Source organism: Protopterus annectens, chromosome 8.part0 (assembly GCF_019279795.1).
Source record: "Protopterus annectens isolate FY-2018-M chromosome 8.part0, PAN1.0, whole genome shotgun sequence".
In the NCBI taxonomy this organism is placed as follows: Eukaryota; Metazoa; Chordata; order Ceratodontiformes; family Protopteridae; genus Protopterus; species Protopterus annectens.
The window spans coordinates 204,865,060-204,890,133 of NC_056741.1; the positions used below are offsets into that span (position 1 = coordinate 204,865,060).

Consider the following 25,074-nt stretch of genomic DNA (forward strand, 5'->3'; position numbering starts at 1 on the left):
CCCAGTGTGTATGTCATTAGTTACTGCACTAAAACAGACCCTTTCCCCTTGACAACCAGTGCTTCCTGGTATTGTTTACATTCTGCATGCCATTGACTATAATAGCAAAATGCAGAATTAACTTAGAATTGTGTTGTCACATTTTTTTTTTTTTGGCACAATCCCATTTGCACATTGCTTGCCTATGCTTAAATGGCCGGCATTGACCAAAAAACAAAAAGTTTAATTTTCATAACAATTAATCACTTTTTAATGCCAATGGCCTTATATTTGGCCATTGGCATGTCTAATGTACATAATACATGCTTTTCCACGAGCTGTCATGCCTCTGTTTTGTTAGTTACAGAAATGTACTCAGTTATTTTCTGAGTACATTTCTGCACTGACACTGTTCTAGCACAGAGACCTGGCAGCTTGGTGAATTACTAAATCACCTCATTTGCATGGTTTTCGCCAGCAAATGAGGTGATTTGCATATTTGCTGGTTTTCTGTGCTAGAACAGTGTAGGACCACTCATGCACGTGAAAACGGCACTATCCTGAATCGCTCGATGGCCATTTTCCATGCAGGAGTTCCTACACTGTTTCTGCATGGAAAAAGGGGCTTGCTGAATCCCGGGGAATAAATTTACATATTTTCCAAACTCAGTTTACTATGGTATTTACACTTAAAGTAGCAAAAAGAATATAAAGTCATTTAAGAAACTCCCGGAAGGCAGTTTAAAACAATTAAGGGTATTATAAAGTAGAAGTTGTGAGTTATTCTGAGGCAGCACCACTTGATAGTTTGATATCAAAAGGAAGCTGACCTTAGTAAGTACTTAGTCTGTGATTCAAATAAAGGAAAGAGTGGTTTATACAGTAGTAAGTCATTATTGGATGTATATCTATTTTAAAATGTGGAAGGTATTATAATCAAGTAATAACAAAGTAAGTCAGTTTTCAGGATAACTCTATGAAGAGGATTTCATATCTGAGCAGACTAATAATATATCTTAAATAAAATGTGAGCTGTCGGTCGGAACTCAAATTCTACAAAAAGTTTTGAGAGATTACTGGGCAATTCCCTCTGCAAACAAATTTTCTCTAGTCTCTTTTCCCGCATTTGCTGAACTAGATTAGTCCAGATTTCAGGCTTTGCTGAATTCCGGACTGTGGTATAGTTTCCTGTGTTGCCCATATCCTTACTTGGATAGGAGGAAGCTTCTCTGTTTACCAGTGAGTGGGGAGCTTTGAGCAGCCTATCTGTCCCTGGAGGAGTGGTCTCAGCCCTGAAACTAGTAGCTTATTGGCCGCTCTGGGTCAATTCCTATCTCTTTCAGTTCCCCTGCTTTAAAACCCGCATTTGTGTGGTTTTGCACGATTTTGCGCATAGCGCAGCATCGGGCAGCGCTGCTTAAACGGGTTTAAACTATTCCTGGCTCCACAAAGTCTGCTCTTCAGTTTTTCCCATAGAACTGTTCTAAATCTCAAAGTAAGCACTCTATTTTCATTCTAAAGCCCAGCAGTTGCTCGTATAAGTAATCTTATAAGTAAGCACTAATAAACTAAAGCACTACACCCTATTATACTCCCTTTAAGTACTTGGCTCCCTATTGGTCCTTTTTGATCAGTTAAAAAGTAGTTCCTTATACTATTCTGGCATGTCCAAAAGTCAGTTTCGGGTTTACTCTCCAGTCCAGCTGGTGAATCTGGGAATCTTGAGGCAATGTTACAACTGCCTTATGTACACAGACCACCCTCTCCTCCTCCCAACAAGCTCAAATATTTGTGAGAGATGCAACTATATAGCCAAACTGGAGGCTGAGCTCTCTCAACCCAATACTGGCGCAGTCAGTCAGGAGGAGAAGGTAACCACACACACCACAAATCCAGTCTCACATAGACCTATCGCAACAGAAAACCAAACACATAAACACACAAAAACATACTCGGAGGCTCTAAAAATCTTCCCAAGCAGCAGAGACCTCCAAAGCAGACATCCAAGCAACTGCTACCCCACAACAATACCCACGTATCACATAGTTCACAAAGTCAGTGTGCCACACAGTCACAGCCCTTAAGGCTAAACAACACACCTAATACACTTGTAATAGGTGACTCTATTTTCAGACACACTGATGTCCCACTCACCAGGCTGAACAAGGAGAAGGTCACTGTAAGCCGCCTGTCGGGTGCCAGGATCCACCACATAACACAAGCACTCAGGTCACTCCAAAGCAAGTACAAATATGACTCCGTCATTGCCCATGCTGGTGTGAATGACCTGAGATATACCTCCCTGGACTACATGAAAAGAGACATAGAGGAGCTCTCTGATCATGTAGCCCAGGCCAGTAAGACCCTGACCTTGAGTAGCATCTTACCCTCACTAAGAATGATGCCACAGTATAAAGACAAAATGATCAATTTTAACAATTGGCTAAAGTATTGGTGTCATTCAAAGGGGATCCAGTGTCTGTCAGCCTGGGATGACATACTCGACAAGCCACATTGCTTTGCTAGGGATGGCTTGCACCTGTCACCCCTGGGCTTTCAAATACTGGCTAAGGCTCTTGCCACCCCCATAGTGCCTTTTTTAGGCAAGGCTCAAAAGACAAACCCACCTCCATAGACAACTCAAAGAAAAAGAAACTAAGGGTAATGCTGCTCAATGCCAGAAGTCTAAAACCTCAAGATACATGCACTTGAGGCTCTCACCAGTATGGAGAATATCAATATCTGTGCAGTAACAGAAACCTGGTTCAAGGCTCCCGAGAGCACCCCAGCACTACCAGTTTATACCTCATACCATGCTTTTTGGCCCCAAAACTCGGACCGAACCACAAAAGGAGGGGGAGTATCCATATTCATCAAAGATACCCACACCTCCAGGTTAGTGGCACTGCATGAAGCATCGGAGACCATCCATGTGCAACTAACAGTGGGCAAAACTGCCTTTCAATTTGTAGCCTGCTACAGACCACCCTCCCAAACTCAGGAACCCCACTCGGCTTTCCTGAGAACACTGGAGAATATGAAGGTCTCTCCAAACACCATTATATTGGGTGACTTCAACTACCCAAACATAGACTGGGAGCACTACTCAAGCCCCAACACCCTCACCCAATGGTTCCTAGAATTTATAAACTCAAATGCTATAGAACAGCTTGTCACCACTCCCACAAGAGGGGAAAACATATTGGACCTGATCATCACCAACATGGGGACTCTATGTTCCATACCAGAGGTATACCCCTCATTGGTAAGACCTGACCATAAATTAATCTCACTGGACATCCATATCCCATCCCCACCCCCAGCCAAGGAAACCACGGTGAAGAACTTCTCAAAAGCAAACTTCACACTTCCCAAAACTGAGGTGGAATCCTTCAAAGCCCCCGGGCCAGTGGAAAATGCAGCCCCAACCGCAGAATCCTTTACAAACGCTTTCTATTGGACACCTACAGGAATGCATGGATCGTGCTATCCCAAATAAAACCAAGACTCATTCCTCAAAAGGCAGGAGACCTGTCTGGTGGACCCCAGCCATAAATAAGCTATACAACAGAAGGAGGAAGCTGCTACACGATAGAGCAAAATCACAAAAAGGGAAGGCATCTCTGATCAGTACTAGCAAGAAACTACGATCCCTCATAAAGTCATCTAAGGCCAGCTTCGAAAGAAAAATTGCACAAGATGCTAAAGATAATCACAAGGCCTTCTTTAGTTATGTCAGGAACCTGGGTGGCAGCAACCCCCAGATATGCTCTGAGTTAGTTCAAAATGACAAAAAATACACTGAACCCACAGACATTGACAACATCCTGGCAGACAGGTTCAGTGCAAACTCCCCCCTTCCCCCCCAAAAGAGCAAATGTCTATTCCCAACAGAGTGTAGCCTCCCTGACATCACAGATGCACAGGTGAGAACTGCCCTCTCCAAAGCAAAAAACACAGCATCAATGGGACTGGATGGTGTCCCGAGCTGCGTCTTACACGAACTCCAAGAAGAACTGAACCCACACATAAAGTCACGGTTCAATCTCAGCCTTACTACAGGATATGTACCCAAGGAATGGCATACGGCAACAGTGGTCCCACTCCACAAAGGTGGTGCCACAACGGACACCGGAAACTATCACCCTATAAGCCTGACTAGCCTGGTCTGCAAAGCTATGGAGCGTATCATCATGAAACTCATAAACAAAGACATTGGGAACCTCCAAACACTGGATCCTACCCAATTTGGCTTTAAGGGCAGATCTTGCCTCTTGAACCTGGTCAACTTCTTTGAAACAGTCACCAAGGCTATAGATGAAGGGAAGGTAGTCCACACAGCCTACCTGGACCTCGCAAAAGCCTTCGACACAATACCCCACTCGGGCATCATAAATAAGCTCACCAGCTTAAATATCAACCCCTATGTCACAAGATGGGTTGCAAACTGGCTCAGGGATAGAACCCACATGGTCAGAATTGCAGGTGCCATGTCAGACTCTAAACTAGTTACAAGTGGCATCCCACAAGGCTCAGTCCTGGGACCTCTCTTGTTCGGTATATATTTCTCTGAGGTACAGGCTAACATGGGAGGACTATGGCTGACCAAGTTCGCAGATGACTGCAAACTGGGTGCTATAACTGACTCACCGACTGACACAAGCATCCTCCAAAAGGCTCTCACAGAGACGGATAACTGGTGCCAGAGCCATGACCTAAAGCTAAATGCCAAAAAGTGCATAGTCATCCCCTTTGGGAAAAACAAAGTGCCCACAAATTACCACATAGGTGGTAATCCATTAAGTACGGAATAAGAAATTAGGGATTTGGGGACCCAAGTAGATAGCTATCTCTCCTTTGACAATCATGTTGCCAAAGTGGTTAGAAAGACCTTTTATATAGCCCACCTTATCACAAAAGGGTTCACATCTAGATCAAGAGAGGTCATTGTGCCCCTCTACTCATCACTCATCAGGCCCAAAATTGAATACAATGCCCCATTTGGGATGTACCTTACCCGACACCTGCAGTAACTGGAAAGACCCCAAAAGTAACTCACCAAGAGGATCAAGGGACTCAAATGATGCCCTACACAGTTAGGCTAAAGAAACTCCAGCTCTACTCAGTTGCTTACAGTCTACTCAGAGGCGATCTGTGCCTGATGTATAAAGCCATATCCAACCCAGAATTAATGGACATGCTCCACCTCAGGAAATCCAAATCCCTTAGAGCTACACGCTCCAGTGATTAAAACCTCAGCACAGAAATAAATAGGACATGCTGGAGGGACAGATTCATATCCCAGAGGCTCCCCCTCACTCTGGAACAAAATCCCAATCCATGTTAGGCAAAGCCCCTCAATGACCCTCTTCAAGAGAAATCTTGACGAGTGGATGGGAGATCGTAGGTTTACCCCTGGGATCTCTTCTGTGTCCCTACTAGACAGAGGCACAGTAAACTAACCTCAAAAGAGCTATCTTCTGTGACCTACTATACAGAGGCACAGTCAACTAATCTAAAAGGGTGGCGAAAGCCAAACACACTCTGGCTAGGCTTATAAATGCCCTAGGGAAGATAGCCTAGTATCAACTTACGAACCTATGAACCTATAATTGTAGCAAACCTGAGATGGTGGTTAATGTGAGTTTCTTCTGAGAAAACACCACTAGAAATATACATATATTCTGCTGTCTGTGAGTGATATCTCAGGATTTTATCATTTGTTATTTTTCCTCTGTGTTTTTCATTAAAGTTGCAATATGTGTTTATTAGTTCTATGAGGCAGTTCCTTTTGATAGCTCCAACATGAAAAAATGTAAGACTCTACTCCCATGATAAGTACATTAAGTTTCAATTGTGCCTTTAGTATTAGAGCTTGAGTTTCCTGAAAATTGATTTTGTACCAGGAAATTCTTCATGCTTCACATGAAAGAAAGGAAAATGCTGCTTTGTTTCCTTGCCTTCATTGTAACTAGCAATAAACTGGGATACACAAATAATTTAAAGGAATGTAACCTACATATAGTGACTTTGTGTTGTGTTGTGTTACAATTTAATAGCTCTAAGAAAAGGCTCAGCAGAACTAAAATAATACAGGAAGGATGAAACACCTGATTATGCAGAGTACTAAACCCATAGAACTGTACATAAATGGTATACTTAAATATTTTATGACTTCAAAGGCAAGCTTCTTATGAATTAAATGAACTGTCTTTTTATCAGTGGAGATTAAAGATATTAAAAAACATCTAATAGGGAGCTTTACGTGTATTCCAAATATACAAAAGAGTAAACTGGCTTAATAAATTCAGTTTTCAGTCTGAAAAAAAACATTCATTGTGTTTTAGAACATGTCAATTAATAAATGTAGTACATATTTTATAATTCAGATTTAATAGTGCTGTACCACATGGATCTTGCTACTTTCTGCTCTCAAAGTCAGTTATAGATTCATATATTAGTACTAGGCTAACTGTCCTTGTGGGTCATTTTCAGCCTAGCCAATTACCCCATGTATTAATCCTGGTTTAAGCACTTGAGCTTTCAGGCCAGTTATTTTACATTAAGAGGGTTCGTGGTCTGCACTCTTGTGGGAGGAGAGGCTGGACTCTGCCCTTCTGAGCTGGGAATTTCTGGTTAAAGGCTTATAGTGCATGCATATCTGAACTGCTTCTTACCAAAGTTGGTGTGCCTTGTTTGCTGTGGCATAGACTGGATTCGGGCCTGCTGGATCTAGCTTTGTTTGTGTAACTTGAGCACTAATCCAGGCATTCTCTAAAGTATTCAATTGTATTTATTACTGCTTGATAGTAACTTGATTAAAGTGTAGCTATCCTTCTAAGTCTTTTGGATTAAGCACTTGGGCTTCAGACCAGTTGTTTTACATTAGGAAGGTTTGTGGCATGCACTGTGGTGGCAGGACAGGTAGCTTTCACCCTTCTAAGTTGGGAACTGCTGATTGAGATCCCAGTGTCTGTTATTCTTAAAGTGTATTAGTTCTGGTTTAAGTACTTGGGCTTCAGGCCAGTTATTTTATAAGCTGTGTTTATATGCTTGTTGTTTGTTTGCTTATTTCCCTGGAACGCTAATTCCACCTAATACGTGGCTTCTCGGCACTTCTGTGGATCACTAGTGATCTCTGCATTGCTTACTGTAGTTATTTCCTTGTTTCAGATTAAAGAAAGTTACTGTTTGTCATTTTTGCATTTAAGTTACCTGTAACACATTGCACTTAAGTTACCTGGCACTTGCTCACTAAAGCAATTATATAAGTCAGCACTAAAAATTAAAAGCACTACACCCTCACTCCCCACTGGCCCTTGTTTTCAATTAAGGAATTCCCAATATTATTCTAGCATGTCCAAAGGTCAGTTGTCAATCTCCTCTACGGTCCAGCTGGTGAATCTGGGAATCTTGAGGGAATGTTACAACTGCCTCATGTACACAGACAACACTCTCCTCCTCCCAACAAATTCCAACACACAAACTGGAGGCTAAGCTCTCTCAAATCAGTACTGGCATAACCAGTCAGGAGGAGAAGGAAACCACACTCACTACAATTCCAGTCCTACCATGACAGCAAACCAAACACATAATCACACAATAACATACTCGGAGGCTCTAAATAAAGATCTGCCTAAGCAGCAGAGACCTCCAAAGCAGACTCCCAAGCAACCGCTACCCCAAAACAAAACACGTGCAACACATATCTCACAAAGCCAGTGTGCCGAACAGTCACAGCCCTTAAGACTAAACAACACACCTGATACACTTGTAATAGGTAACGCTATCATCAGGCACACTGACGTCCCGCTCACCAGGCTGAACAAGGAGAGGGTCACGGTGAGCTGCCTGTCGGGCACTAGGATCCGCCACATAACACAAGCACTCAGGTCACTCCAAAGCAAGTACAAATATGACTCAGTCATTATCCATGCTGGTGTGAATGACCTGAGACGTACCTCCCTGGACTACATGAAAAGAGACATAAAGGAGCTCTCTGAGCATGTAGTCCAGGCCGGTATGACCCTGACCTTGAGTAGCATTTTACCCTCACCAAGAATGATGCCACAATATGAAGACAAGATGATCAATTTCAACAATTGGCCTAAGTACTGGTGTCATTCAAAGGGGATCCAATGCCTGTCAGCTTGGGATGATATGCTCGACAAGCCATGATGCTTCGCTAGGGACGGCTTGCACCTGTCACCCCTGGGCTTTCGGATATTGGCAAAGGCTCTTGCTACCCCCATAGTGCCTTTTTTAGGCAAGGCTCAAAAGACAAACCCACCTCAATAGGTATCACAAGGGATAAGAAACTAAGAGTAATGCTACTCAATGCCAGATGCACGCACTCGAAACTCTCCTTAGCATGGAGAACATCGATATCTGTGCATTAACAGAAACCTGGTTCAGGGCTCCCGAGAGCACCCCAGCACTACCAGGTTATACCTCATACCATGCTTTTCGGACTCAAAACTTGGACCGAATCACAAAAGGAGGGGGAGTATCGATATTCATCAAAGATACCCACACCTCCAGGTTGGTGGCAAAGCACGAAGCATCAGAGACTATCCATGTGCAACTAACAGTGGGTAAAACTGCCTTCCAGTTTATAGCCTGCTACAGACCACCCTCCCAAACCCAGGAACCCCACCCGGCTTTCCTGAGAACACTGGAAAATATAAAGGTCTCTCCAAACACCATTATATTGGGCGACTTCAACTACCCAAACATAAACTGGGAGCATTACTCTAGCTCCAACACCCTAGCCCAAAGGTTCCTAGAATTTATAAACTCAAATGCTATGGAACAACTTGTTACCACTCCCACAAGAGGGGAAAACATACTGGACCTGATCATCACCAACATGGGGACTCTATGCTCCAGACCAGAAGTGTACTCTCACTGGTAAGATCAGACCATAAACTAATCTCACTGGATATTCACATCCCGACCCCACCCCTGCCCAGAAAACCACAGTGAAAAACTTCTCTAAAGCAAATTTCACACTCCTCAAAACTGAGGTGGAATCCTTCAAAGCCCCCGGGCCTGTGGAAAATACGGCCCAGACTGCAGAATCCTTTATAAACACATTCTATGAACACCTTCAGGAATGCATGGATCATGCAATCCCAAATAAAACCAAGATCCGATCCTCCAAAGGCAGACATCCTGTCTGGTGGACCCCAGCCATAAACAAACTATACAATAGATGGAGGAAGCTACTAAATGATAGAGCAAAATCACAAAAAGGGAAGGCATCACTGATCAGTATTAGCAAAAAACTACGGGCACTCATAAAATTGTCTAAGGCCAGCTTCAAGAGACAAATTGCACAGGACACTAAGGATAATCACAAGGCATTCTTTAGTTATGTTAGGAACCTGGGTGGTAATTCCCAGATATGCTCAGAATTAGTCCAAAATGACAAAAAATACACTGAACCCACAGACATTGACAACATCCTATCTGACAGGTTCAGTGCAACCCCCCCCCTCCCCACCAAAAGGGCAAATATCTATCCCAGCAGAGTGCTGCCCCCCTGACATCTCAGATGCTCAGGTAAGAGCTGCCCTCTCCAAAGCAAAAAACACAGCATCAATGGGACCAGACGGTGTCCCGGGCTGCGTCCTACATGAACTCCAAGAAGAGCTAAACCCAAACATAAAACTTCTGTTCAATCTCAGCCTTACTACAGGATATGTGCCCAAAGAGTGGCGTACAGCAACAGTGGTCCCTCTCCATAAAGGTGGCGCCTCAATGGATCCTGGAAACTATCACCCCATAAGCCTGACTAGCTTGGTCTGCAAAGCTATGGAAAGGATCATCATGGACCTCATAAATAAAGATATTGGGGACCTACAGACACTGGATCCTACCCAGTTCGGCTTTAAGGGCAGATCCTGCCTCTTAAACCTGATTGATTTCTTTGAAACAGTCACCGAGGCCATTGACAAGGGGAAGGTGGTCCACACAGCCTACCTGGACCTCGCAAAAGCCTTCGATACAATGCCACACTCGGGCATTATAGATAAGCTCACCAGCTTAAATATAAACCCCTATGTCACTAGATGGATTGCAAACTGGCTCAAGGACAGAACCCACATGGTTAGAATTGCTGGAGCCATGTCAGACTCCAAACCAGTTACAAGTGGTGTCCCACAAGGCTCAGTCCTGGGACCTCTCTTGTTCGGTATATATTGCTCGGAGGTACAGGCCAACACGGAAGGACTGTGGCTGACCAAGTTCGTAGATGACTGCAAACTATGCGCCATAATCTACTCTCCAGCTGACACTACCATCCACCAAAAGGGCCTCATAGAAACAGACAGCTGGTGCCAGAGCCATGGCCTCAAGCTAAATTCCAAAAAGTGTATAGCCATTCCCTTTGGCAAAAACAAAGTGCCCACAAATTACCACATAGGTGGTAATCCATTAAGTACAGAAGAAGTAATTAGGGACCTGGGGACCCAAGTTGATTGCAATCTCTCATTTGACAACCACGTGGCCAAAGTGGTTAGAAAAAACTTTTTATATAGCCCACCTAATCATGAAGGGATTCACATCTAGATCAGGGGAGGTCATCGTGCCTCTTTACTCATCCCTCATCAGGCCCATAATTGAGTACAATGCCCCTTTGGGATGTACCTTACCAGACACCTGCAGCAACTGGAAAGACCCCAAAAGTTACCTCACCAAGAGGATCAAAGGGCTCAAACAGATGCCATATGCTGCCCGGTTAAAGAAACCCCAGCTCTACTCAGTGGCATACCGCCTGTTCAGAGGCGATCTGTGCCTGACATATAAAGCCATGTCCAACCTGGAATTAATGGACATGCTGCACCTCAGAAAATCCAAATCCCATCAAGCTACGTGCTCGAGAGACTTGAACCTCAGCACTGAAATAAATAGGACATGCTGGAGGGACAGATTCATAACTCAGAGGCTCCCTTCACTCTGAAATAAAATCCCAGTCCAGGTTAGGCAGAGTCCCTCATTGACTCTCTTCAAGAGGAATCTTGATGAATGGATGGGAGATCATAGGTTTACCCCGGGTATCACTTCTGTGTCACTGTTAGAGGCACAGTATACTAACCTCGAAAAAGGGCATAGCAAAATAAATTTAAAATGGGTGGCGAAAGCCAAACACATTCTGGCTAGGCTTATAAATGCACTAGGGCAGATAGCCTAGTATGAACCTATGAACCTATAAACCCTGCACCTTGTGTTTGGAAGGTAAACATCTTAACCATTATGCCAACATCCCACCACTGAGCATCCTTGTCTTGAACAAATGATAATTGTGTTATGATTGTCATCTTCTACAGTGGTATCTAACTTTTGTTTTAGACAATGCCTTGTATTTCTTTGATAAGATAATTAATTATTTTATTACTATTTATCAGGACCACAACCAAGGATAGTATACTGCTGAAAAACGTTTAATATATAAGGAACCACAGTAGGTTGGATTGCTAGGTGATATTCATTATGGGCATTGCCTGGACCTGGGGTCTTATTTAAAAGAAGCTGACTAACAAGAGTTTTAAAAACAACAAAATATGACTCAAGACAAGAGTTTTAATTGACTCACACTCAAATCTATTTATTGTGTTGTTCAGTCATAAGCTAAATAACTTCCAAAACCACTTCTTTTTGATATGGAGCACGGATCATTAATGTCATACATTTTGAATATACTTTAATCTATGTTCTTAAAATACACTGAGGTCAAAGGATAACTTGATAACTCTCCATTAGTACTTAAAACTTTTTAATAAAAGTACTGGTTTTCTGTTTATAATTAGTGAAAAAAAAATGTTCCTGTTCCTATCATTCTTCATATATATATATATATATATATATATATATATATATATATATATATGGGTCCCCTACAGAATTTCAAAGCTTAAAACTTTGAAATTCATATGATTGAAGATCATATGATCAAAGTTTTAAGACTTTGAAATCCTGAACAGATATCAACATACAGCGTGGAACAGGAGATTTCCCTTTTCCTTGCTGTAGTGCGATCTCGGAGTTGGTATATTTAAGTAGCGGGGGTTGTGGGGGGTGCAAGGCGGCTTGCCCCCCTGCAAAAACATGTTTTGTGATGTGCTGACTGCTTTTTTTTTTTGGGAGGGGGTCTTAATTTTGACATTCCAAGATCTAGAGGTTCTGAATTCGATATGCTGAACCTTGGGATTTTTGGTATTTCGACATTAAGAAGTCAATCCATATATATATATATATATATATATATATATATATATATATATATATAGATATGTGTGTGTGTGTGTGTGTGTGTGTGTGTGTGTGTGTGTGTGTGTGTGTGTGTGTGTGTATATATATATATATATATATATATATATATATATATATATATATATAGATGTAGATGTAGATGTATATGTATATATACCTAAAATTAACCGCACTCAAAAAATATTGAACGAAGAGAAGAAATTTTAACTAAGAAATGAACTTTGTGACAATAAAAGCATTCAAAAAATACTAAATCACACCAACAACTCTTGTAGAACTTTAGCGCTTTCATCTTATTTATTATCAAGACTTCTTCAGAAAGACATTTCATGTTTCATTGAAATGTCTTTCCGAAGAAGTCTTGATAATAAATAAGATGAAAGCGCTAAAGTTCTACAAGAGTTGTTGGTGTGATTTACTATTTTTTGAATGCTTTTATTGTCACAAAATTCATTTCTTACTTTATATGTGTGTGTGTATATATGTAGGGGATGTAGGGGCCGTAGCTCCTCACCTACTCAGGTTATAAAGTACTTGCTAACCCTTTTAATATGGACTGCTCAGTAGACAACAATACTACACAATATTAAACTGTACTGGGTGGGGAGCTGTGCCCACACACCCCCTACTTTAATATTCTCACTCCAAGATCACACTACAGTGGGGAAAATGGCAGATACACTGTCAGTGCTACTTTCACCGAAATGGATTTTCAGACATTTTTGGCAAAATGGATTTTCAGCAAAATGACACATTATACATCTAATGCTCATTTTATTTCTGAGAAAGACCATAAAGGAGCTTTCTTTTCTGAGGTAAAGGTACTTAATGATAATAATTTCTTTCATATTGTACAATATTTCAAATGATGCTATTTAATTTTTGTTTCAGAAATTCCAAGTTGGCTGTTTAAATTTGACAAAGATCTACATCCAGTTGGAATAGTAGCAGCAGGTATGCTTTCACTATTAATTTGTGGCTGCAATATGTTCATTAAATATAAAATGCTTTTTAAAGTGTGCACCATTTTATGGCTCATTAGGGGACCAGTCAATATCCTGCCAATTAAGCTGCAATATTTCTAGCTATTGTACATTTTTGCTTTTGACAATCTTTGATGACCTCCTGGCCCAAGAGCTATCCACCAGCATTGGCACATCCTTTTCTTGTAGTATGCATTATCCCTGTTAGTACAACTTATTATCAACTGTAGGACCCCCTCAGTAGGGTAGGGCAGATCTGTTTTTTAATGTATAGTATAATAACTGTTGTTAATCTGTGAGCAATGAATATATGGGTATCTTCCAAGTTTACTGACATACATTTGACATATCAGTTGGTCTTCATTCTCTTTATACCACCTAAATAGTTTTATCAGTATACTTATTTGTTGTCTTTATGCAAATTATACCCATGTTGTGACTTTAGGTTAGTAAATCTTATACATCCAAAGCTTTTCTTTCTAGTCAGTACTGGGCATAGGATATGCCCTTTTTGTCTTCATAAAACCAATGTAAATAAATTTAATTAAACCAATTCTATGTCCTTAATGTAGAGGATTACCAAGGTTCTGTTAAAAAAAAAATCATCCATACTTGGCAATGTTACAGTCCTGGTCATGGTCAAAGGCAGTGCTCTGTCCATCTAAGTCAATGTGGCTTCAAAGAGTTACTGCCTGAGGTTATTATAGGAAAGTCAAGAAAAAACAGCTAGACTCCACCTGGAAATGCATCAATAATCATTGGGAATGAAGTATAAAGATTAGAACTGTAAAGAGCAAAGGTCTGATTGATTTCTAATTGGTTGCTGCTCATGCCATATTTGTAGACCAAAGAGACAAGGATTTGGTGTTCAGTGTTCTCTTTTGTTGGACAGTACAACAGCAGGCAGGTATTTCAGGACTCCAGGATTGTAGAGCTAGTATTTGAGATTTGAGCAGGTGCATGACATAGCTGATTCTGCCTCACTTGGGATGCAGTTTGCAGGTCATATATGCATAGACGGATTGCATTATCTTGCATAAAGGAAGTTGGCATTAAACACATAAGAGCTTGACTTTTATTTGTTTCCTCTAAATGGCCTGTTTGCATGACTGCATTGCTTAAAATAGTAACAGAGCATGGGGTAATGTGTGATATAGCTGAGGGATTCCTGAATATTTCAACATGGTTGATGACTTGGAAATTTTGATGCTCACTCCGCATATCTATCTGGCTGTGTCTGCTCATGAACAAGTGAATGATGATTTTTCAGAAGAATCTGTCTGACTGCATCTCCCACGACCAAAATAGAGAAAAAAGAATTTGGGAATGGAATGATGTATGCATGGCATCATGATTTCTAATTGTGCAGCCCACTGGTCAGAGTGCTGGAAGCACATAAGGAAATCCAATTTGCTCTAGGGATTTCAACTAGTCCCATTGCATGTGAAACAACAGTCTGATTTATATCAGAGGTGTCAGAACTCTGTCAGGGTTAACATGTCAATAATGATCTGGAGGATTTTCTGTGTAAGAAGGTAAGGCTTCTCCTGGCCTGTTGCCCTTTACAAGCCAGAGTAAGGATTAACCTGAAGTCTCATTATATTGCAGGTCATTTTTGGTTATAATATGGCTGCAGATAAAAATCATCTAAGTCCATTTTTAGAACATGCCCAGATGACAAATTTCAGAGGTCACCACTGGGTTTCAGAATGAATACTTTCCTCCCATCTTTCCTCATCCCTTCACACTTTACTTGTCAAAATACAGACTTCCTGGTGGGATCCTGTAATAGAAAATATATTCCATTCCAGCTGTAGCCAACTGCAGTATAGCATCAGCAGATTTCTTTCCTTATGTTTCTCTTCTGCAAGATTACCAAACTACGTTGGTGCCCACCCAGGTAAGCATAAGTTTTGCTCTCTTGATGTGTGTGTCCAGTCCTTTGACATTAAAGGTTGCTTTTGCTAAGGATATTATAGTGTCAGAATCAGACTGTCCATAGCAGAATGCAGTACGATTACCCTAAGTGTTATGAGTTATAGAAGACTCTGGGATCTGTGACTAATTAATAGGAATTAAACTGATTATTCTGCCTGTTAATGAGTTATGTTAGCACTTTCCAGTTCATAACAAATGGACCCTAGCACCATCTTTTGAAGAAGATCGTCTGGATTTATGATGTAAAGGTAGGAACACACATAATGAGAATGATGGGATAACCCGAACTCCATCAAAATAAAACGTATTGTGGGTAGAAGGAGAAAACAACTGTACTGCTAAAGTGCCATAAGGTCTCCTTTCCAAATTCAACAAGGTCCACAAGCATTGCAACACCTGGGCTATAAGAATTATAAAGGACACAAATCACTCAACACATTAAAGTAATGGAAAGCAGTGCAAAAACCCAAAACAAGTTACTCAGCCAATTAAAATTGAAAATGGTATAACAAATATTCTTTTACCTCCCAAACCATCTCACTCACACATCTATTTACCACAAAAACAACGCATACAGAAATTGAATGGATGAATTCATGCAAGCATAGAGTCTTGAGTATAGATGATTCTGAAGTGCTGTCTACTAAGGAGACCCTCCATCCCCCACCTAATGAAGTTGTATTGTGTAGTATGGTGTCTGAGTATAGATGATACTGAAATGCTGTCTACTAAGCAGAACCCCGCATTCCCCACCTAATGGAGAAGCATAGTGTAGCCAAAGCAAAAATCACTGGATAATGTATATTGACTTTCATGAACCAACATCCTGGTAAAAGCTCCTTTTAGTTTCTTCTATCTTTATCCTATTTATTCTCACAGTTAAGGATTAACTTTTTATTTTTGCTTTTTCCTCTCACTCTTACTTCATTATTTCCAGCCCAGACTTTATGCCCCATTTGCGCTGGGTCAACCACCTACTCCATGCTCCATGGATTTATTCTGGTAATCACTGAGGCCACTCACAGATTGCAGGCAATGAGGCTCAGCACATATAAGCTTCCATCCAGGGGGTCTTACTACTGGAACTGTATTGTTATTACTTGTTATGTACACTGTAATTATTGCAGAAAGATTAAGATGTTTCGTGTTTGTTTTTCAAAGATCATTTTTTTCTCTGAGTTGCAGGAATATTACAGTAAGAAAACAAAAATAAGGGGGGTATCTTACTCTGTGAAAAAAAAATGTAGTGCATGGAAAGCCACAATTACACTACAAAAATAGGGAAAATCAAGATTAAGTACCTTTCTTATGTCACAATGGTGTTTAATAAGTGGCAGCCTAAGCACTGTTAAGATTAGCTCTCATCTTAGGAATTAACGGTAAAAAAAGGTTGGATGGCAAATACTAGAGGCAAAAGGTAAAACAGCCTAAAAAGCTGTTGTATATTTAACTCCACCACATATACACAAAAAATGTGGGTCAGAACAAAATATCTAACAGCTTTTAAAGCTGACTGTTTTTCATAGGAACACTTTAAAAAAAGTACAGATGATTCTGAATTGCTTTCTACTTAGGAGAATCCACCATCCCACCTTAAGAAGTAACACAGTGTAGCCAAAGCAGGGAAAACACTGGATAATAGATACTTTCTTTTATGGGCAGACTTCTGTACAGAAAGCTCCACTTAGTTTCTTTATCCTATTTATGTAATAGCATCACAACACCTAATCAAAGTATCTGAACTTGAACTCACTGTACAAAAAGAGTGTAATGCCTTCTCCTTGATATTAAATTTATTAAGAAACTAGAATAACATTTGCCAAAAAAATCCAGGTACTAAAGTGGCCTCTAGCATCAAGGAGTAAAGCCCTTATTGTGTCCCAGACAAACTATGTCTGATTGTTGGATTTTTATTTATTTGTTTATTTTCCTGCAGGTTAGCTGTTATAGTGTTTTTTTCTTTGTTTGATTAGTGACAAAGGCACTGCGGTGGCCACATGTCAATGATGATAGTAAGTGGCTGATGCCTGTTCACCCATCCTGGGTGGAGGGAGTCAACCTAGGCTTACCACTATAAGCAGCATACGAGTCTGATGAGTTCTGTGCTGCATGAGTACTGACATGCTCAGTTAGGAGGCTGCATGCACGTCTTGAAGGCAGTAATCTTGGAGCTGGAAAGGTTGATGTGAGGTGACAGGGGTTAGGGCAGACTCCCCATCAGCAGTTTAATGATGCGCCACTATCCTCAGTCTCCTCACTGACCCTGGATGTAGTTTGCTTTGAGCCAGGTATAGCCAGAGGCATGTCCAGTTTACCTGATAAACAAGGAGAGGATCTTGTAACAGTTCCTGGTAAGTTGCAAGATGAGAGAAAAAAAAAAAACAGAAGTACTAGACATATCCAGCTGAAAAAAAGGAAAATAACTTAGTGTACTGTAGACATGGATAATAACTTGAACGATTTGTGGGGCATGTGCACTAGCGCATAACACCAACCGATCAGCAATCTGACTGAAGTTTCCTCTACAAAAACTAAGAAATAGATACTTATATTGAAAAGAGAGCAAAAAAAAAGATTTTTAAGACATCTTCCTGGAGCAAATATTATTTTAATATAGGCTGTATGCTGGAAAAATAATATATAGAAAAGTACCAAACAGATAAAAAGTAAAATCCATAAGGTATTTTGGTATAAGATAGTCGCCTGGAGTTCATAAATTCAAATGCCATGGAACAGCTAGTCACTGTTCCCACGAGAGGAGAAAATATACTAGATCTCATTATCACAAACATGGGGACAAAATGCTCCACACTGGAAGTATATCCCTCATTGGTGAGATCTGATCATAAACTAATCTCACTGGAAATCCACATCCCGCCCCCACCCCAAACAAAAAAGACCACAGTGAAGAACTTCTCTAAAGCAAATTTCACACTACTCAAGACTGGTGTGGTATCCTTCAAGGCCCCTGAGCCAGTGGAAACCACAACCCAAGCTGTGGAAGCCCTTACAAATGCCTTCTATGAACACCTCCAGGACTGCATGGATCAGGCAATCCCAAATAAAACCAAGACTCTTTCCAAAAAGGGCAAACATACAGCCTGGTGGACCCCAGCCATTAACAAACTTTACAATAAGAGGAGAAAGCTATTACATGATAGAACAAAATCCATAAAAGGGAAGTCACCCCTGATCATTATTAGTAAAAAAATACGAGCACTCATAAAATCAACTAAGGCCAATTTTGAGAGAAAAATTGCCATGGATTCAAAGGACAATCATAAGGCCTTTTTCAGCTATGTTAGGAACCTGGGTGGAAACTCCCAGATATGCTCAGAATTAGTCCAAAATGATACAAAAATCACTGAACCCACAGACATTGCCAACATACTGGCAGACAGGTTCAGTGCAAACTTCACCCCCCCTCTCCCCCCCTAAAGGAGAGATAACTATCCCAGCGGAATGTAGCCTCCCAGACATCTCAAATGCGCAGGTGAAAGCTGCTCTCTCTAAAGCTAAAAACACAGCATCAATGGGACCGGATGGTGTCCCCGGCTGTGTGCTACACGAGCTAAATGAGGAATTAAACCCGCACATAAGGCAGCTGTTTAATCTCAGCCTTACCACAGGATACGTGCCCAATTTGTGGCGTACGGCAACTGTGGTCCCACTCCACAAAGGCGGTGCCTCTATGGACCCTGGTAATTACCGCCCCATAAGCTTAACAAGTCTAGTCTGCAAAGCTATGGAGAGGATTATAATGGAGCTCATAAACAAAGATATAGGGGACTTGCAGACATTGGACCCGACCCAGTTTGGCTTTGTCAAGGGCAGATCATGCCTTTTGAACTTGGTTGACTTCTTCAAAACAGTCACCAAGGCCATTGATGAGGGAAAGGCAGTCCATACAGCCTACCTTGACCTTGCAAAGGCTTTCGACACAATACCCCACTCGGGTATTGTAGAAAAACTTACCAGCTTAAATGTAAACCCATATGTCACAAGATGGGTTGCAAACTGGCTTATGGACAGAACCCACAGGGTTAGAGTTGCTGGCGCTATGTCAGACTCCAAGCCAGTCACAAGTGGTGTCCCACAGGGCTCGGTCCTTGGCCCCCTATTGTTGGGCATCTACTTCTCAGAAGTACAGGCCAACATGGGAGGACTTTGGCTGACAAAGTTTGCAGACGACTGCAAACTGGGCGCCATAGTGGAAAGTGCATCGGACACAGATATCCTTCAAAAGGGACTCACGGAAACAGATAGCTGGTGCCAGAGCCATGGCCTGAAGTTAAACACCAAAAAATGTATAGTCATACCCTTTGGGAAAAACAAGGTAACCCCAAGCTACCATATAGGTGGCAATCCACTAAGCACAGAAGAGGTTATCAGGGACCTGGGGACCCAGGATGACAGTGGCCTTTCTTTTGACACTCACGTTGCTAAAGTGGTTAGAAAGACCTTCTACATTGCCCACCTGATCATGAAGGGATTCACGTCCAGATCTAGAGAGGTCATTGTTCCCCTGTACTCTTCAATTATCAGACCAATGATCGAGTACAATGCCCCATTCGGGATGTATCTCACCCGACATCTGCAGCAATTGGAGAGACCCCAAAAGTTCCTCACCAAAAGGATAAAGGGACTCCAAAATCTGTCATATGCTGCCAGATTGAAGAAACTCCAGCTCTATTCAGTCGCATACCGTCTGCTCAGAGGTGACATGTGCCTGACATACAAGGCCATGTCCAACCCGGAATTAATGGACATGCTCCACCTCAAAAAATCCAAATCCACCAAAACCACTAGAGCAAGCGACTTAAACCTTAGCACAGATATAAATAGGATGTGCTGGAGGGATAGATTTATCACTCAGAGACTCCCTATGCTGTGGAATAAAATCCCGGTCCATGTGAAGCTGGCTCTGTTCAAGAGAAATCTTGACCTGTGGATGGGAGATCGTAGGTTTACCCCGGGAATCATCTCTGTGTCACTGCTGGACAGAGGCACAACAAACTAATGGGTACAGTATTTTTTCATATAAGGGGTGGCGTAAGCCACAAAACTTTGGGCTAGGCTTATAAATGCCTTAGGGCAGATAGCCAAGTATAAACCTATGAACCTATGAACCTATAGAATAAGTTGTAAAAAACTGATGCAAATTAAAAGTATAGTTATGCAAGGAAGTGTGAGATAAAATGTTTAGTATTGTTTCAAATAAAAATTCAAGTGAATTTTTGGGCTGCAATATGTAATTGCATTGGTTTAATTTCTAAAGGAGATTAGTATAATGATTTAATTAACTTTTATTATAGCAAGTTCTATGAATTTAGCAAAGATAGATACCCGAGATATTTTTAATTCATCAGGTGTGTTAGATTTGAGTTTTTTAGCTACTAAATGAACTCAGAAGGAAAGTAGAAACATGAATAAGTAATTTTCAAAAAGGTGAAGCTGCTGTTTCCAATGAGTGTTCCACTGCTCATTGAGAAGAATCTCAACTTTGGACATGTTGAGCACAACTTGGAGATGTACACATCCAGAGAAACTGCTTTCCATGTGAAATCTCTGCTGATGTGATTTCTATGTGTGTGCCAGATTCCATTCTTCAGGGTGATTTCACCCTTTCATGTTTCTGTGGGTTACCATTTATAAGACTTGGGGTCTTGTCCTTCCCCAATGGGGGTTGCAATAGGAATTGCCCTGTACAAAAAATGTTATACATGTTTTCTTGTAAGTTTTTCATTGACTTGATTTCCCATCCAATTCTACTCTTTGGTTGGCTACTCATGAAACTGTAACTCAACGAGTTACAGTAGAAGCCTTTCCAGTGGTATCTTCAGAGAAGTATACCTAGGAAATGTGAAGCTCAAGCAATAATACTAACATTACAGTTTCAGTCACATAAGAAAGACAAGACCTTTGCCATGTTTCTATATCCTAGAAAGATGAGATAATCATTAGCTTATGTAAAATAGCCAAATTTAATGTCCTAAAATATATTGATCTGTAAGGCTTATATTTAGTTCTACCTGGATGTCCCCTCCCGCAGATTCTCTAGTGGATCTGATCTCATCTAGGGCATAGAAGATACCAGATTCAGTTGAACCTACCTCCAGGCACCCAGATAAAAGGTACTCAGTGCTCCTGCAGACAAACAACATTGATCCAAAGGGTCTCTGGCTGATGCCATGGTGATTGTGGTGGCCACTGAAAAAGAGCTCGCACAGGAGAGGTCTTTGGTTCATCCTCTAAACAGGGAGTCCTGGGAGATGATAATTTTGGAAAATGGACCTATGCATCAGCCACCTTTGCCTTACATGCACTGAATTATTTGGCACATGTAATCAGACTGCAGTTGGACCTGGTCAAGGAGGTCACTGAGTCTGCTCCAGGGTCCATGTCAGCAGAGGAGAAGAAGGTTTCCTCCTCCTGCATGGCCACCCTTACTTCTATCTCTAATACATCCATGAGGCTCCCATCACACACAATGGAGGGTGCCTCTAGAGCTGCAGGAACAAGAGTGGCCATTGAGTGGCATGCCTGGCTCCAGCTTTGTGCTTTTTCAAAGCCCTTTAAGGCATCTTTCATGAGTGCCCCATATGATGGTTACACCTTGTTTGGAAAAATGGTCCACGATACCTTAGTCCAGAATGAGAAGGATGGGAAAACTTTGTCGGCTGTTGGGATCTGCTTCTCCACCTCACAATGATCCTTTTCTAGGAATCAGCATGGGGTCAAGAAGATGTGGTTCCAGAAGTCTCAGTGTTCTTCCCAAGATTTTCATAATTTGCCTTCCCCCAGAGGCAGATGGGGATTCAGTAGACGCCACCCTCATGACAGAGTGGTTTCTGAAGAACCAAGGATCCCAGGGTACTTTCTTGGACAGACCCTTCCAGCAACCCTAAAGGGTTGCCCGACAGCTCGTCTCTGAAGGCAGTTAGGGGAAGACTATCTCTGCAACCAACAGCCTGGGAGTCAATTGCAAATAATCATTGAGTTTGGCAGATCATATCCAGAGGTTACTCGATTCCCTTCCACACCCCCCTATTCCCCCCAAACACCTCCCAGCCATGCCACCCAGTCAGCAGGATGAGGCAGCTGCAGAAGTTACCAGGCTGCTCACAAAATGAGTCATCCAGCCCATACTCTCAGACCAGTCTTGATCAGGGATTTATTCTAGGTTCTTTTTAATGCCAAAGAAAATGGGAACCTTAAGACCCATTCTGGAAATTTCAACCCTGAACCTGTCAGTTGCCAAGACAAAATCCCTTCAGTCAATTCTGCCCTTCCTCCAGATAAATGACTGGATGTGCTCAATGGACCTTCTGAACGCATACTACCATATCAAGATGCACAGGTGCTCTCGGCAGTTTCTTCAGTTCCAGCTGGGAAGTCATTTTTAGTTCTGAGCACTCCCCTTTGGGTTCATCACTGCTCCCCCAGGAGTTTACCAAAGTGATAGTGGTAGTGGAGGCTGACCTGTGGCTGCAGGATTTTCAGGTTTTGCCCTACCTGGATGATTGGCTACTCCCCGCTCCCTGCAGGCATCAACTTATTCTGGCCAGGGATCACCTCCTTCAGATTGCTCAGCACCTGGATATTACAATAAACCCCAACAAGTCCCAGCTGACTCCAATGCAGGTACTGGATTTCATACGTGCTTGGCTAGACACTACCCAGGGCAGGGTGTTTCTAGCTCTGGACAGATTGTTATCTCTCCACTATAATGTACTGCACATTCTCCAAGCCAATCTTCCCCAAGCAGGCTCAGTTTTTTGGGTGATGGGATCCATGGTGGCCTTGAACACTCATGTCCCAACTGCACGTCTCCATAGGAGTAATTCTACAATGGACCTTAACCATTCAATGGTCTTTGTTAGACCTTCCCTTGTTACATCCTGTTCGACTATCCCATGTGTGCAGGGACTCCCTTGTTTGGTGGCTCCAATCCCCAGACCTCTTCCCACCCCCGCAATCACGGTGACCATGGATGCCTCCCTGCTTGGGTGGGATGCATTACATGGGAAGTATGGTCCAAGATATGTGGTTCTCCCCACCAATCTGCATATCAATGTCCTGGAGTTGAGGGCAGTGATTTTGACGTTGCAAGCTCTCCGTGCCTTTCTTCCTTCGGTGACTATTGCCATATAGACGGACACTATGTCAGTAGTCTGGTACATCAACAAATGGGGGGAACCAGATCTTATCCCTTTTGCCACAAAGCCATGAGACTGTGGGAGTGAGTGATATCCACTGTCTGTTTTCCAGTGCTAATGCGCATTCCAATGAGGTCCAACATTTTGGCGGACAGGCTCAGCAGGTCCTTTCTGATGCCTTACGAGTGGTCTCTGAATCCTTCAGTAGCGGAAAAAGATTTTTCTAAAGTCGGGTCAGCCTTGCTGTGATCTCTTCAACTCTCCTTCCAATGAGAAGTGCAGTGAGTATTTCCCTCTGAACTCCCCTCCAGGGGAGTCCCCCACAGATGTTCTAGTTCATGCTTGGCCCTCCTGTCTACTGTATGTTTCCTCCTCCCCCTGTAATTCCCAAGTTCATTCAGAAAGCTTGATGGCTGGGGAGCTCAGTGATCCTCATTGCCCCATTCTGGCCTCATCAGTTTGATTGCTCACTCTGTGGTCTTATGTAAGGTGTCCTCCTTGGACTCTTGATCCAATTCCAGATCTGATCACACATCGCTCAGGGCTTCCTCACCCAGATTTTGTCAGCCTGAGGCTCATGGCTTGGCTGCTCCAATTCCCGTGATAGCTAGGACTCCCAGGCTTTCTTCTCCTGTTAAGAAGATCTTCCTAGTGGTTCACAAATCTTCTACCAGGAAGGTTTTTTCAAGTAAATGGAAGCGTTTTTCAATCTGGGCTTCTCAACATGACCTAGATCCTTTTACTGTGCCAGTTTCAGCCATTTTGGAATTGTTACTGGGCATTTTTAATCATAGAGCTAGTTTCTCTACAGTTAAGGTGCAATTAGCAGTGATTTCTAAAGTTCACATAGGCAAAAATTCAGCCTCATTGGCTTCTTCTAAACTTTGTAAGGCATTTTTGAAAAGTACCTTTCTTCTTAGGCCTCTCCTTAGGGACCCAATACCCCTTGGCATCTTACCTTTGTGATGCAGGCCTTGGTTTCTCCTCCTTTTGAACCAGCGCCCATGGTTGATTTGATGTTTCTGTCATAGAAGATGGCCTTTTTGGTTGCAATTACCTCAGCCAAGAGGGTTTCTGAGAGCCAAGCCTTACCTGTCAAGCCCCCTTATATGGTCTTCCATAAAGATAGGTTGTCCCTGCAGACCAATCTTTCTTTCCTACCAAAGGTGGCATCAGAATCTAATATTAACCAGATTTCTTTCCAAATTTCCAAAATAAGGGAGAGTACAAATTGGACTTGTTTGATGTACAAAGGCAGCTGCATTTCTATTTGCATATAACAAAATCCTTTCCTAAGTTGGATCAACTTTTGTTTCCTTTTCTAAACCTTTTTTGGGAAAGCCTGTTTCTAAAGTTACTATTGCTTGATAAATTTCTGAGTGCATTTCATTGGCCTATTGAGCCAAAGGGTTATCTTCACCAGGACATGTCTGGGTGCATTCCACCAGGTCTGTTGCTACCTCTGCAGCCTTTTGGTCCAGGATTTCTTTAGATGATATCTGCTCTGTGGCTACCTGGGCATCATCACACACATTTATTTCCCATTATAAATTGGATCTTCTTTCCAGAGGCAGGACATCATTTGGCTCAGTCATGCTCTAGAACATCCTTCCATGAGGATCTCCCAGGGTTTATTGGTAGCTGCAAACTCTGTCCCTCAGGTTGAAGATCAAATGAAAACAACGACTTCAGATAAATAAGTTATGTACTTACCATAACATTCCATATGAGTTGTTACTTTT

At 42.0% G+C, this 25,074-nt stretch overlaps 1 long non-coding RNA gene across 1 annotated transcript in view; it reads left to right on the forward strand.

The window, feature by feature from the left end:
- Positions 1-25,074, forward strand: part of LOC122807985 — a 369,059-nt gene that overhangs the window by 267,457 nt on the left and 76,528 nt on the right. The window contains exon 4 of the long non-coding RNA XR_006365749.1: positions 13,144-13,206. This is a non-coding gene — a long non-coding RNA (uncharacterized LOC122807985). The remainder of the gene's footprint in view (positions 1-13,143; positions 13,207-25,074) is intronic.